This window comes from Rhinopithecus roxellana, chromosome 10 (assembly GCF_007565055.1).
Source record: "Rhinopithecus roxellana isolate Shanxi Qingling chromosome 10, ASM756505v1, whole genome shotgun sequence".
In the NCBI taxonomy this organism is placed as follows: Eukaryota; Metazoa; Chordata; class Mammalia; order Primates; family Cercopithecidae; genus Rhinopithecus; species Rhinopithecus roxellana.
This window is the reverse complement of record NC_044558.1, coordinates 123,400,599-123,414,611: the sequence shown is the minus strand read 5'-3', so window position 1 is coordinate 123,414,611 and position 14,013 is coordinate 123,400,599. Positions and strand designations below refer to the sequence as shown.

General features: G+C 37.7%; 1 protein-coding gene and 1 pseudogene across 1 annotated transcript in view; both read right to left on the bottom strand.

The window, feature by feature from the left end:
• Window positions 1-14,013, bottom strand: part of CLEC9A (C-type lectin domain containing 9A) — a 37,469-nt gene that overhangs the window by 19,857 nt on the left and 3,599 nt on the right. Inside the window, exon 2 of the mRNA XM_010376674.2 lies at window positions 4,870-5,024. The gene's annotated coding sequence lies outside the window, so the exon portion shown is untranslated. The remainder of the gene's footprint in view (window positions 1-4,869; window positions 5,025-14,013) is intronic.
• On the bottom strand, window positions 740-7,910 carry LOC104672810 (annotated as a pseudogene).

Here is a 14,013-nt window from a genome sequence, read left to right as displayed (position 1 = left end):
TTGAGTCTAACCAGAAATGAACTTGGAATAGTAATTGTCTTTGTGTAATGTCTTTCTGTTTCCTGTAAGCCAGGATCTGGGGTTGGTGCTGGTAATACAATAGTAAATGGAGAAGTCACAGTGCCTGCTTTTGTAAAGTTTCTGGTATAGTTAACACTACAAAGTTTTATTTTAAGTTGTAGAACTGTGAGGTATAAATGGAGAATGTATTATTCCTCTGTTAAGTATGAGAAAATAGAAGTTAAAAAGTCTATGTGCCTTGTTCATGATTGTACTTTAAGTGACATTATCTAAATTGTTCTACCGATTCCAAGTTTAGCATTCGTTTTGTTACGTTACGCTATCTTTCTAACTTAGATATTCTGCACACATTTTAAGCTTCGATATTTTGCCCAACTTAACTAAGCACTAGCCTATATTGTCCTGATTTTAATTTTATGTGTGTATATATGAAGATGCAGTAAATCATATTGTATTCAGGTAATTAGAAATTAGACAAGAAGAAAGAAAATTAAGGGAAAGTAGAATAATTGGGAAACAAGTGATCAATTTATATATTGGCTTCTGGATATTCAAAGAAGGGAGTAGGTAAGTGATTCTGGTAGTAAAGATAATATTAAACATGACATCAAGGAGAAGAAAGGAAGAAATAAGCAATTTTTGGCTATTGATTTTTTCATTCAGAACTTTCATTGTGCAATAAAGCCCTTAACTGTGATGTCCTGCCCCTGTCTTCTCATTAAGGTAGCTGGTCCACCTTGGCCATGCCAGCCTTCCTCTCACACATTCAATAATGTGTGTTCTCACAGAAGGTAGGGTGCCTTTTCTGATTATGAAAATAGGCACAATTCACATTTCCTTTTCCATCTTCAGAAAGCTCAAACCTGTGAATGGGAAAGGTAGAATAAATTCCTTCAGACACTAAGGAAATAATCAACAGTCAAACTCTGTGTATAGTATTTTGATGCACAAAATGGGGACTCCGGGGAAAACAGAAAAAAAAAAAGTTTCCCAACAGGCTTGGTAGTACAAGGTATGTGTATCTGAAAAGCTCAATAGCAATTTCATGTAGCATAAGATTAAGGAGCACGGGAACCCTTGTACAATAGGAGCCCCAAAGAAGAGATTGAGATAGCTCTGAAATGATGGGAAAAGGCTTTATTTACAAGATCAGACTTTAGTTCGGTATTGATGGAAGGGCAGGATTTAGATGAACAGATAGGAGATGGACAGGACAAATAGCTGCAATGGATGGCAATAGGTTCATGGAAAAGTGAATTGATTCAATATTTTTGAACTGAGGATTTATGTTACAGGATAGATTATCTAAGACAGCATGTTGTATTGTAATGGCTGTTGTCTTGTATTCTCTTCTAGATTGTTTATCATGAGAGGACAAAGAATATATATTTATTAGTTTATTTGGCATATATCTGCATAACTATGTGACAACATTGTTCTATGGGCTGAGGATAGACTGATAAGGAAAGGCAAGAAAGCCAAGGGGTTTCCTGTGGGGGAACTTCCATTTCAGTCAGGTGATGTCAGTAAGAAGCCCACAAATAGAAAATTTCTGACAGTGGTAAAGTTACAAAGAAACAAAACACTGGTAGACTGTGTGGATGTGGGCTGAAGGGAAGCTAATTTAGTTTGGGTAATTAGACTTAGCCTCATTGAATAAGTGATGTTTAAATAGAGATTTGATTCACAAGAAGGAAACAGTCATGGAGTTGTGGGGGCAGAGCATTCTAGGAGAAGAAAATAGCAAATGCAAAAGCCTTAAGACAAGAAAACGAGTCTGATTTGTTGGAATAATAATAATAAAAAAAAAAAACCCACTAATTTATCTGCAATATTGTGAATGAGGCAGCAAGTAATAGGAGATAAAGCCCATGGTCTGTGCAGAGTTGTAGCTGTAGTATCCTGAGATCCTACCTGTAGTAAATACTTACTAAATATTTATTAGATAAGTTAATTAATAGTATAAATAATGATCAGATTGTACAAGATTTGGTTATCAGTTTAAATTTTACTTGGAGAGAGACTGTAGTTTTGATATGTAGGATGGACAAAAGATGTTGAGACTGGACATTGGAAAACCATATAGGAAGCAGCTGAGGTTCACAACCCAGTGTTAACAGCCCATTTGCCTGCATCATGTGTAGAAGGATAGAGCTTCATTAATGGACATTGGAATTATCTTGTGAACCACAAAGTATCGAATTCTTGGAGACTTAGAGTATAGAAGAGTAGGCAAAATGCCACTGAAAAGTCAAAAGACTCTCAAGTTTACAACTTTCAGCTGTAAAATAATAAGGATGAAATTTTGATTTAAAAATATGTGGAGGGGGCCAGGAGCGTGGGCTCACACCTATAATCCCAGCACTTTGGGAGGCTGAGGCAGGCAGATCATGAAGCCAGGAGATGGAGACTATTCTGGCCAACATGCTGAAATCCTGTCTCTACTAAAAATACAAAAATTAGCTGGGTGTGGTGGCACGTGTCTGTAATCCCAGCTGCTCAGGAGACTGAGGCACGAGAATCACTTGAACCCAGAAGGTGGAGGTTGCGGTGAGCCAAGATCGCACCACTGCACTCCAGCCTGGTGACAGAGCGAGACTCCATCTCTCTCTCTATATATATATATATGTGTGTGTGTGTGTATATATACGTGTATATATACACATACATATGTATATATACACACACACATATATATGTGTATATATACACGTATACACACACATATATACACGTATATATATACACACATATATGTATATATACACACACACGTGTGTGTGTATATATATATGGAGAGAATCAGAGCAATCTAAACACACACACACACACACGCACACACACTCTGTTCCGTGGTAAAGATGAATGTAGAAATGAATGGGAATAATATCAGGTATAAAGATTGGTTGTGGCTTAGACAAAAGAGTTTAAGAATGGGAGAGGGGAAAGTAGAATTGCCTTATGACCAGTGCTCTCTTGTTTGAAGTAGGGGGTAAGTGACTCAGTTGCTGCTTATATAACCCATAGTAGGGTATAGAGACACATTTCAACTATTGAGTGACTTGGACTGAGAGGAAAGGGGATCTCAAGAATAAGAGTTTCTAGTATTACTTTCTATTCTGAGTGTTGGGGACTTACATATATTTTTAGGGAACGGAACCATCTCCCACTTCCAGACTTCATTAGCGTTATGGTGGGATAATCTGATCCAATGAATTAAACCAGTCCTGGCTTTGATGTATTCCTATTGTAAACATAAATAAGCACAATGGTCAGAATCCCTCCACAGCTGTTGGTAATGACATAAAGACAAAGCTTTATGATAAGACCTCGGACAAAACAAAAAGTTGGATTACATGTCTATATTAATATTAATGTATTTCATTTGATATTTGAATCTGTACCAATTTCACGTGTCTTAGAACTTAAAAAAGCTTGTAGGACACAGGTAAAATTGTACACAAAATAGCTGATATTCTAATCTTCCTATGTGTTTATAGCATATATTTATATCTGCAATCAATTGACGATTATACTCCCAAGTAGACTACTAAATATGATTCAAAGGAATAAATGTAAACAGTTAGAGAAAGAAAACACAAAGAAATACATTATTGGTGAGCTTTATATTCCTTAGATTTAAAACTCTATATGGTTTGGTTTTATTGCTTAGCTTGCCTATAAAATCTTACCTACAGAAGTATTAATTTAGTTAGTTGAGTCAAGGAGTATATAATGTCTTTCTCAAAGGGATTTATTAATAACATACATCTACCTTTCCTGGTTTACTTTTCTCTAGTTAGCAATAATCACTACCTACTATACTGTATACTATGTCGTTTGTTTTGTTTCTTGGCTGTTGCTTCACCTAAAATATATGCTCCTTGAGCTCAAGGATTATTTTTTCTGTTTTATTAACTGCATAGGTCCAAGTTCTGGATAGTTTCAGCACATATTTGTTGAATTAATGAAGGAATAGGTAAATCAATCAGTATATGAGTAAGAAAACTAAATGGAGGACAAATGTCTATATTCTTTCACACCTCCCGGAATAACAAGTGAGAATGCATTTTTGGCAAATAGGAAGTGACTTGAGGTTCTTGACCAATATGTAACACTCAGAATGGCATTCCACAGGAGATATTGTGTGACAGTCGCATTTGACTGCTTATTTCTAAAAGCTTAAGCCACTAGTAACCTTTCTGTTATTTCCTAATATTTTCTTTAAAATATATCAATATTCTATACTTCCCAATAGGAACTGACAGATAAATTCTACCTGAAATCCAACTATATGATTTCTTTTTCTTGAAAAGTTGCATGACTACTTTTAGTTATAAATCTTTAAACTAGAACCAGCCTAGACTAACACAGATTCAGGATATACATATATGTCTTCAATCAATCTTTTTGTAATAGAGCTGAGATTTTAGGAAATTCTCTTATATTGCTGGAGCAGAAACAAAAGCTAATTAATTTTACTGGATATCCTCTGTATGAGTTTGAGCCCACAAAAACAGTAAGTGGGCAGTGCAGCAAGTTAGAACAACACAGGACACAAATGACTGAGAACATCATTGGGCTGACTCTTTTCGTGTGACCCACTATGTACTTGAGCTGTCAGGAAGGGACAAGTCAATTTGACTGATCAACTCTAGCAATGTTGTAGAATATTATGATTGGATTGAATATTTGGGTTCTGTAATCCTTACTAGGTTTCCATAAGGTTCTTAGATTAGTACAAACTGAAAGATGTTAAGAAAAATGTAAAAAACAAAAAAGGTCAAGTGTTGCATTTGAGAGTTCTCTCCCTTGCCTCCAAAATATTTGACATAAGAATCTTCTCACCAGAATGTTCTGGTTGTCAATCTTCAGTAGAGTAGCATTTAGATCAGTGCAGTACTGCTTACTCTCTTTCCATGTCAAGTTGTGTTTGAAGAACCCGTAGCAGTTATCTCCATAGTATCTCCAGTTTGTGTCACAGGGGCTGCGTTTATGGTCATCTGGAGAAACCAAGCAGAGGAATGTTGTTGCTGTTTTTAAATTGGAATTACATTTTCCCTACATTCAATGTTTTCTGCAGATCTCAAGACTCCCTTCAGTTACCATCAGAGAAATGCTCCAGGGATTGGAGAAATGAAGAGGTTAAAAAAACAATACTTACTAAAAGTGTCCTTCTGTTTTTGTTGTTGTTGTTGTTGTTGTTGTTTTTGACTGAGTCTCACTCTGTCGCTCTGGCCTGGAGTGCAGTGGCATGATCTTGGCTCACTGCAACCTCCACCTCCCAGGTTTAAGTAATTCTCCTGCGTCAGCCTCCCGAGTAGCTGGAACTACAGGCACCTGCTACCATGCTCAGCTAATTTTTTTTTTTGTAGTTTTAGTAGAGACAGGGTTTCACCATGTTGTCCTGGCTGGTCTCGAACTCCTGACCTCAGGGGATCCGCCCGTCCCGGCATCCAAAAATGCTGGGATTACAGGCTTGAGCCACCAAATCCAGCTGCCCTTTTGTTCTGATTGTTTTATTACATATTGGCAGAAGCGCTTTGCTAATTGTCGCAGAGTTCCTGAGAGATTTTCATTCTCAACTTGTAGGTAATTTTGCTGCATGACAGCTAGATGTAAAAAATAAATAATAATATTTTGTAATCAGAATTATAAAAATGATACAAAGATTTTTTATTGAATTTTCATTTCATTAAAATTGCCAATATCTGAAGACTTTACTAGATACAGGTGATTAAATGAGTGTTGAAAAGAGTGAAGGGGCTATAAAGAACAAATTAAGAAATACACAAAACTGACACCTGAGGGTTAATAAGTGAACTGTTTGAAGGAGACAATCACAAATAAAAAAGATCCCTAGATCAATAATGTGCCCAAAGTGGTTGTTTTGACATTTTCTTGAATACAGGATTCTCAGCTGAGTTCAGAGAGGTGAATGAACTCATTTTCTGTTCCTTGTGTGATGCCAGACTATTCATTTATTTTAAAATGCATACTGATTTCTTGTTATGGTTAAAGTACTTGTGATAAGATTGGGCATGGTGGCTCATGCCTATAATCCCAGAATTTTGAGAGGCCGAGGCTGGCAGATCACTTGAGGCCAGGAGTTCGAGACCAGACTGGCCAACATGGCAAAACTTTGTCTCTACTAAAAATACAAAACTTAACCAGGCGTGGTGGTGTGCACCTTACTGCCAGTTACTCGGGAGGCCAAGGCATGAGAATCTCTCAGACCTGACAGGTAGAGGTTGCAGTGAGCCAGAATAGCTCCTCTGCACTCCAACCTGGGTGAAAGATCAGAACTTTGTTTTAAATAAATAAATAAATAAAGTACTTGTGATAATTAGGTAAATAACAAAGACATAAAAGATGATAAATGAAAGATTCTAAAATATCTTATGAAAAATCAACAAATATGTAAACAAGCAACAGCTATGCAAACTACAGTGTGCCATTGGAGGACTGTGAGATTTACTGGAGAGAAGAAGCACAATATTTTAGTAAACAAAGTGGGATGAAGGAAATTTGAGGTAGAGAGAATAGAATGAGAAAGATTTCAGATAGGGGAACGTAGGATTTACATATGAAATTGAAAAACTCCATGGTTCTTAGGATATGCAAGATAGGAAAAGGGACAAAATAGTTTTTTTAAAATAGTTTGGATCCATATTTAGGAGTTCTTAAAAGCCAGTAGTAAAATTCTTAAAAATATTTTTAATTAATAAAAACCTAGAAAGTTATTTTGATCACAAGGAAAAGGTCGGTGTTCTCCTTCATTGAGAATATCTTGGCAGCTATGTATAAGACAATTGTAGTAGTGACAAACAGACAAATAGTGACCATTGAGAAGCTTAGTGGGATATGCCATGAGCCTTCAGTATCACCTTCCTCCAGTCGAATGTTTGGCAAAGAGTCAGCACTTACACCAAATCCCCAGAGCCACCAGCCCGACAACCATCCCCACGCACAGAATCGGCAGAATCGGCCATCACACGCCACCAGGAATGTGCCACTGTAGGCATACAATAAAGATATCAAGGAGCAGGCAGTATGGGTTAGCTATGGGGAAGGCTCACCCCTGCCCCTGTCCCTGCCGTCTCAAGATTCTCCAAGTAATAGAAAGAGCTTCACTGGCAGATCTCACCTGTGTTCTCTTGATGATCATCAACAATAGGCATGGCCCACTCCCATACCACACACCCATCCTCATCCCCAGTGGACTTTACTTCTCCAAGCCAAAGCATTACTCTCTGTTAAGGCCTGATGTGTTTGTATTTTTTGTTTTGTTTTGTTTTATGCCCACCCGTCCCATGAATAACTGCTTTAATAAACAGCAACTGGAGAATCACACACCCATTTAACTTTATGAAATGAGCTTTTATTTTAGCTTGCATTGAAAGTAGTTATAAGAACAGCCATACAAAGCTAGATGATATGTTTATTGTAGGAATATTGGGGAGGATTTTGTCTATTTTGCCATTAGAGTAGCTCTTTCTTTATGGAAGATTATTTTGTTGTTGTTGCTCACATTTAGAAAACGAAGTTTCCAAACATTATCTTTCCTTGTCCCCTAAACCTGTATGCCTGCAAACATTGAACTCTCAGAGCCTTAATGCAAAGTTCCCTGCTCATATATTTGATATTTGTATTCTAAATAGGTCTGTATGAACCTATGAAGGTACAGTTCAAATGCTATAGAGCACTCACATTATTCAGGAAAAAGAAATTAAACTATTTATACTATCAATAGTAGAAAAAGAAAAAATAGGTTGTATTCATTTTTCTAATTCATTTCCAACTTATTGGCTCTGGGCATTCTTACCTGAGGTGAGAGCTGGTTTTCAAATTTCAGTATTTAAGGTGATGTATCCATCTTCAACCTTCATGGCTACCTGAAGACTGCAAGTGAGCACAGGGTTCAATGACTTTGCAAAATGTAGTGTCCAACTCTTACAATTTCAGTATCTGTCAGCATATGATCTTCCTCTCTGGTAGGGTAGAACCATGTGAGATGGGACACATTTTTTTTGTTTGTTTGTTTGCTTTTTGTTTTCCAGGAAGCCCTTTTACAGGTGCTCAGAGATACGTGGACCTTGAACACAAAAACACAAATAACTTGTAAAGAAGTAGATAGAGCATTTGTTTCCTGTCTCTTTATCTTCAACATTAAGTAAACAGATACTCCACCATGTGTATCCTTCTGAAGAACAAAAGTTCATGATTCATCTTAGCCCTAGCATAGTGTAAATCACATTGTTCAAATGAAGTGATTTCTGATGGATAGCACACCAGCAGATACACAGTTTATCCCATTGTGAGAAGCAAGTCTAATATAATTGGATCTTATAGAGGCTAAATTTCATGGTCTTGTGTTGGAAGAAATCATTCCTGATTATGACCTAGAATTTACCCAACTTCTTGCATATTTTATACATCAATTTTTTTTTATTTGAAGGCTCCATGTGGGACAGGCCTGATATTGCTTAGATTTAGATATTGAAGGAAAACTATTAAATAAAGTAAAATAATACAGTTAGTGACTTGCTGCATTATTCTTCAGTAATGTTTGCACTTTACAGTGAATTTCTTGGAAATGGAGAATTTTGATGTGATGAAATCACCTAATTTCAGGTATAGTGGTGATTAGATTAATATTTAAGGCTGAGTTGCCGGGCGCGGTGGCTCACGCCTGTAATCCCAGCACTTTGGGAGGCCGAGGTGGGCGGATCACCTGGTCAGGAGATCGAGACCATCCTGGCTAACACAGTGAAACCCCATCTCTACTAAAAATACAAAAAAATTAGCAGGGCGTAGCGGCGGGCGCCTGTAGTCCCAGCTACTTGGGAGGCTGAGGCAGGAGAATGGCGTGAACCCGGGAGGCGGAGCTTGCAGTGAGCTGAGATCCGACCACTGCGCTCCAGCCTGGGAGCAGAGCGAGACTCCATCTCCAAAAAAAAAAAAAAAAAAAAAAAAAAAAAAAAAAGGCTGAATGGTTTCCTAATGTCCTTTCATCACTATGTCATATGTATTGTATTGCATACGTTTAACTTTATGAAATGAGCTTTTAAGTTATTTTAGCTTGCATTGAAAATAGTTTTAAGAACAGCCATGAAAAGCTAGCTGATGTGTTTATCGTATGAATACTGGGGAGGATGTTGTCTATTTTGCCATTAAAGTAGCTCTTACATAGCTTTATGGAAGATTTTGTTGCTGTTATTAAATCCCCATGATCAATAAAGCTTCCATTTTTCCAAATAAGTGTTAGTCTTTTACTTTATAAGTGATCTGATTTCTTTTTTTCCCTCTAATTAGCAGAATGTTAGACTTCTCGATATAGTAACTATGTGAGTTTTAGTGGCAGATATTTTGTTTACTAACATGCCCTTTGACATAGCTTGTACATATTTTTTTCTCCCTGCTATCTCCTTCACTCTGAATTCTTTGTCAATTCACTTAAAATGATCTTCCATTCTAAAATTTCTTTCTCTACACTCTTCGAATTATTTTGAGAATGAAGTGAAGAATAAACAAACAAAAAAATAAGATAGTACCTGATTTTGGAAACAAAAATTTAGTATGATTCAAATATTTTTACCAAAAAACCAATTCTTAATAATAAAAAAGCTTACTTCAAATAAATACTGAATTCCTTAAAAGTACTAAAAATTAAAAAAAATTAAAATCCCAAACCCATTTTTGTCACTGAGTTTTTTAAAATCTCAGTTAAAATATTCAGTAGTTCCCAGTTGTAAGCTGGGTAAATTCAGTCACTTACCATTCACCTACCACAGCGTCTGTCCTTGTAACTTCTGTTTTAGCCAAAAGGGACTCTTAACTCTTTCTTCACTCGTTCTCAGGCTATGTGAACTTTCTTTTTGAACATTTAGAACATCTTCCCTACTCAACTACACACCAGCCCACGTTCTTGTCCCTCTTCCTTGCTTCACTCTTTTCCATAACGCTGATCACTACCCAACACACATAGAGATATCTTTGGTCATAAATTTTTTGTCCTTTATTCCCAGAAGAAAATGTCCCATGGCTCTAAAATAGTGACTGACGTGCAGTTAAAGCAGGTTCTTGAGTAACATCCTTCTGTGTAAGGTTGTTTTGTTATAACAATGTTGAGAAAAAAAAATTCCTTCCCAGCTGGGGCCACTGTGTGGAGCTTGCATGGTCTCCCCACGTCTGCATGGGTTTTTCCTGGGCTCTGCTGTTTCCTCCCATGTCCCAAAATGTGCACGTTAGGTGAGTGGGCATGTCTACACGGTCCCAAGTGTTAGTGAGGGTGCGTGTGTGTGAGTATGCCCTGCGATGGGATAGTGGCCTCTTCATAGTCAGTGCCCACCTCGACCCTGAGCTGCTGGGATGGTCTCTGGCCACCTGAGACATGGAGCTGAAATAAGTATGTGGGAAAATGAATGAATGAATGAATGAATGAATGAATGAATGAATGAATGAATACAAATGATTGTAAAATAAGAATCTGTAAAATAGTCAATATACAAATGCAGGTAAATAAGCAATGCAGTTGGAAAGCGCTCAGTGAGCCCACCCTATTCCTGATTGTGTATTGTTGAACTGCATGTTTTAGGAGGTGCTTCTGTCAATTTTTATTTTGCAAACACCTATTCCTTGATTTTACCTACTACTATGACCACCAACACCTGCTGATTTACTAAAAATTGGGTATATAATTATCTTTTCATTCATCTTTTCTGAATGTACATATTATGTATAGTTCACATTTGTGTTAATGTTTACTCTTAGAAGAGTTTTGAGTCTTTATTTACAAGGTAGGTGATGTTTTTGTGACCAGAAATATGCTGGTTAGTTTGGTTCTACCTTGTTTCTATGCAGCTTCCAAGAATCTATTGATGATGTTAAGTGAGGATTTCCTGTGTTACCCAATACATATTTGTTGAATGAATGAATGAATGAATGCATGTATGTATGATGGGCATTATCATCCTGATTTTGAACATGGGAAGAGAAGTTTAAGAAATTTGGGGGACTTTTTAAATCGTGGTATTTCTTGTAAAAAGTAGTACCTAGTAGCATCTACCCAGCGTGTAAATTCTTTCTACTACATTTTGATGTCTTTCATGTACTCCATCATCTATGTTTATAGCTGAGGAATGAGTAAAAGACACTAAGATAGCAATGACAAGGAGTACATGCAGTAAGAATTGAAATTAGTGGAATGTGTAACATTGTAGATAAGACTGATTAATATACAGGGATGGCCTGTGGGTGTGTAAAAGAGAAGGACCATAAGATGTTGACTACTTGGGTGTTATCACTGCAGACAGGGAAAAAAGGAAGTATTTTGCAATTGGTGATAGCTTTTCACAGACTTCTTACCGCCTTTAAGCTAAAGCCTTAGGGGCTTCTATCAGGGATATTTGGTCCTCTCTCTTCATTACAATTGTTGGTTCGCCTTTGACTTACCAGGCTTTCACACAAATACTAAATTCTGTAAGATTTCCTGTCATAGAAAAGTATAATTAATATTTTCTCCTTCATTTACAGAAAGCTTAAACATGTGGATTTCAAAGTGGAATGAGCTTTATTAAAAGTTAATAAAGCAAACAACTAATAACTATCAGACCAAAATTATGGCAGATCATTTGCGACAAACAGTAGTGAAAATGAAGGGAAAAATGTGTCAGACTGCAGTCATATCACAAAGTTTATCAAGCATTTGCATACAAAACATATGTAAGTAAAAAGTTAAATAAGAATGATAATCAATTGGATTAATTAGGATTTGCATTGATATTTGAAGGAAAGGTAAATATTGCCTAAGAAGAGAAAGAAGAAGGCAATGTTTATCAGGCAGGGCAAACATCTGAATAGAAGTCTAGAAGTTTGATTAAGTATACTTCTTGTAAAAAACAGTACCAGGCACTGGGCATGGTGGCTCACTCCTGTAATCCCAAGTACTTCTGGAGGCCAAGGTGGGAGGATTGCTTGAGCCTGGGAGTTTGAGGTCAGCTTGTGCAACATGGTGAAACCCATGGTTTATAAAATTAGCTGGGTGTGGTGACGCATGCCTGTAGTTCCACTGTGTAGGAGGCTGAGGTGGGAGGATCAGCTGAGCCCAAGAGGCGGAGAGTGCAATGAGCTAAGATCATGGATCTTGCCACTACAGTCCAGTCTGGGTGACAGAGCCAGACCCTGTCTCAAAAACAAAATACTAACAATAAGAAAAATGTACTATCATCTAATCTACCCAGTGTGATTATGGGAAATAGTGTGATTGATTGAAAGAAAGTGAACTGATCAAGTATATTTGAATTGAGGATTCATAGTATGTTAAGTATATCTGCCATTGCACTTTCCTTTAAAATTACTATAAAATTTCATGGCAGGGACAATTAATCATTTATTTGAACGTATATGATACAGAAGGGGGGCAGAGAAGTGCTGGGTAGAGAAAGGTGGGTCCCTGGCGAGGGCTCCACCCCTGGGCCTTTCCCCATAGTCCTAGGTGGGGACAGGCACTCCTGCCTTCATGCCCAAAGGTTGCATTTCCCAAGACCACCCTGGGCCACATGTCCCCATCCTGTGCCTATAAAAATCCCAAGATTCTAGCAGGCAGACACACAAGTGGCTAGACATTGAGAGTAGTCATCAGTGGAACAAGACACAAGTGGTTGGATGTCAAGAGCACATGGGCAGGCCACCAACTGATGAAACAAGGCAGAGTTTGGCCAGGACAATCTGAGGAGAGCCCACGCCACTGAGTGGCCAGACTCCAGGGGAAAACCATCTCCCTTTTGCCTCCACCATCTGCTGAGAGCTACTTCCTCTCAATAAAACCTTGCACTCATTATCCAAGCCCACGTGTAATCTGATTCTTCTGGTACAACAAGGCAAGAACCCTTGGATACAGAAAGCCTCTGTCCTTGCTATAAGGTAGGGGTCTAATTGAGTTGACTAACACAAGCCACCTATGGATGGGTAAACTAAAAGAGCACCCTGTAACATACGCCCACTGGGGCTTCAGATGCAAACATTCACTCCTAGACGCTGCCGTGGGGCCAGAGCCCCACAGCCTGCCCCTCCCCTAGAGGTCTGAGTAGGGGTGCACTGAAGGAGCGAGCCATACCTCCACTGCACGCTCTGCGAGGGGGACAAGGGAACTTTTCCCATTTCATATGTTTATTGATTACTATGGAAGTCCCAGGCATGTTTCTATTTTCTGGGGACTAAGCGTTAATGAATCATACAAGCAATGAGCTTATAGTATAGTAAAGAGTGGGGAGCACAGATAGTAAAGAAACATAGAAAGCAAAGATCAAGATAATTGTATATCATGAAAAGTGCTACGAATGAAGAAAAGTGATATAATCGAGTTCTTCTGGACAGGCTTGAGGCAGACCCTGGTTGTGTTCATGAGGATTGGTTTGTTTAAGCTTCACTGTCAGTGCTTGGACAATTGCCCAGGTTTCTTCCATTTTTAAGATAATCCAGAATAATCCAAACTTACTTCTACGATGACAGTTGCCATTTATTCCTCTTTCTATATGCTTTTATCAGTTATATTTGTGGTAGGCACTGAACTTATGGCAAATTTACTATTAAGAAAAATAAAGCACAGAGGTTCAGTAACTTGCCAAAAGCCACAGGACAAGCAAATGTTGATCCAGGATTTGAATGAATCAGCCTGTCTTCATAGTGCTTCATTTTAATTGAGACATTTTATTATCCAGGTCAGGTATACTCACCTAACTGGGTGACTATATTAATACATTTCAAAATAAATTCCATCCTGTATGCATCCTCTGTCTCCTCCTTGTGGCCATTTATTTTTCTTCTGCTTTTAGTTTATTTTTGTTTCCCTTATGTCTTTGATAACTATGACTTTCATCTTCATTTTTCCCTATTTCTATTTTTGTAAATACTTCCGAATTCATTGTCATTCTGGCCATTCTCGGGTAGTATCCAATTAGGCCCCACTTTATTTTATTTTATTTTATTTAT